Consider the following 2,552-nt stretch of genomic DNA (forward strand, 5'->3'; position numbering starts at 1 on the left):
GTAAGTCTTGCGATTGGTGGTTAAGTACATAAAACTGGCGCATATGATGTACAATGTACAGTATGAATACAATGCCAAGTGAATCAGCATGTATTGGAGTTCGCAGCAACAGCGGTACAATAATCCATCGAATGCATTGCTCAGTCGTGTGGCGAATCTCAAAAAGTGAACACCAACGAGGAATTTAAATAGCGACCGATGGAAAAAAATGAAACACAAATCTTAAGTAATAAACTGGTGATGTTGCATAACGTTTATTACTCTTTTTTTCGAGTCGTTTTTTCGTTGGCGTTTGTACTGTGCATCATTACACTCAATGAAATCAATGATGATCACAATACATACGCACATTGCACACGGTGCATCGCCACAATAACCACATTTTATTGTTGCAATTTTGACACCACTTCCAATGGAAGCAACATTTATTGAGTTGAGCGACCTTGAACAATTGGCAGACAACCGTCAAACGATGGAAACTTGCTAATTGGCTCTATCAAACCATTTAACCAATTGAAATTCGGCCAAGTATTCCAATTGAGAAATCAATTGATTATCGCTTCTTGTGTTAAGCGGTACAATAGTATTCCAATGATTTGCCCAATTCGAGTATGTTTATTCAAAACGAGTATGCATGATTAACGTTATTAAATTAATTGAGCAATTTTTTTTATGGATTTTCATTCTATACCTAGTGGATTTAATGCATTATCCGCCTAAAGTTAGACTAACGCATTTTAGATAATTTCAAAGCTTCAAGAAAGAAATTTTATATGAACATAAAAGTTTCACATGTTACAGCATCCGAGAATCACTCATAAGCTCCATTGAGTACTTTTGTCATTGCCAAAATAAAAAGACTCACAGCAGCGACGAACCCGACAAATCGACTCAACGTGTTGAGTGTTTCGATGGGAAATTTTCCAAATGCATTTACTATTGCAATTAAAAGGAATATCACGAGTGGAAGCCGCGTATGAACCTTTGCTCTTCCTATTCCATAAATCATCTTACAAAAAAAGCATAAATGAAGGAACAAAAACTTGTTCAGTGACTTTGATGGAAACAAAATGACTTTTTCGAAAGGAAAATTATTATTTTTAGATTAAATACAGAGTTTCATTTCATCGTTTCAGTGGAATATAATCTACAGGTGCTACTTTTTTCCTCGCTACATTAACCATCCCAAGAAAGTCTCCGACACGAAAAAAAGCCATACGACGAATTTAATTAGCGAGAATGATGCACTAGACGAGAACTGCTTTAGTATTCAAAGTCAAAAGTCAATGTGTCGTTCAGTTATCAACAAGTCGTACATTCTGTTAAGTGTCTAGCAAACAATAAGCAAAAAAAATAAACTAGCAACTGAGACCAACACAATAGTCGAGGGATAGAGGGAGAGAGAAGAGCAATAAAAGAATGAACAAATTAAATCACAAGAAAATCGAATATAATATACACTGAAAATATCAGTATACGGAATAATGTCACGAACGCATTTGCAACGCATCAATCAAGCGCGCTGGACTGATACACGGGTTGAACAATGCAAGAATGCAAAGCAAGCGAATTTAATTTATTCAGCCCAATGCATGCGATGACTTTTATTTTCTTGTGAAAACGTGCCCATCACATTGGCTTCGATTTCGTTGTTTTCACGGCTTCCACCAACAAAATCTGACGATTGAGCGCCCAAGTGGTAATGACCTTGATTTTGGCTTAATACCTCTTCAGCACTTTTCTTACACATTTTTTCTTTTGATTGACGTCGATTTTAATCTAATTTGATCTTTTTTTCATTTTGTTTGATTTTTGTTAGTCCATTCGGCACTAAATTTATTAGAAACAGAGGCTCAAATGAATGGACTTGTTTATTCCTCAATTCTTTGTTTTATCAATTTATTTGATTGAATCAGTTTCGCAAAAAACATAGTTTACTCTTTGTATTTTCTGAACTTCTATAACAAAATTCGAGTGGATGTGTTTACTTTATTTTGTTAGTTTGTCATCTACCCAAACCAAGGCTCATAGAACACCATGTACAGCTGATTAATTTTGCGGATTGTGGACTTCAATTTGAGAATATAATTTTGCCGGGCGGATTATGCTGATTCTATCACTGTTACAACAAAGTGCGCTGTAAATGGAAAATATTCAGTAATGAATGCTCTAACGGCATCTATACGGTATAGTTTGGAAGTATAAGTAAATGCTTTCGTCATAAGGTTTACCCAAATGTTGGAAATGGCATTTGTCAGATATGACATTTTAAACTTCATTTATGATTCAAGTCAGTGATCTTTCGATAGGGACAAAAGCAATGCAAACTGAACTCTGAACGGTTTCGGATTTGCTGAATATATTACCATTGCGCTTCACTGTGTTGCACTGTTAGAATCTATCAAATACAGATACAGATACAGATACAGATTACAGAGTATATATTAGGGTGGATCGATTTTTAAAATCGCAAGAAAAAAAACCCTGGGTGCGCGTTCGATTTGACACCTCAAAAGAAGAAACTTTTGTTCTGGGACATATGCCGAAAAGTC

This window comes from Sitodiplosis mosellana, unplaced genomic scaffold, assembly GCF_009176505.1.
Source record: "Sitodiplosis mosellana isolate CC-2019 unplaced genomic scaffold, AAFC_SMos_1.0 Smas_scaffold_1, whole genome shotgun sequence".
NCBI lineage: Eukaryota > Metazoa > Arthropoda > Insecta > Diptera > Cecidomyiidae > Sitodiplosis > Sitodiplosis mosellana.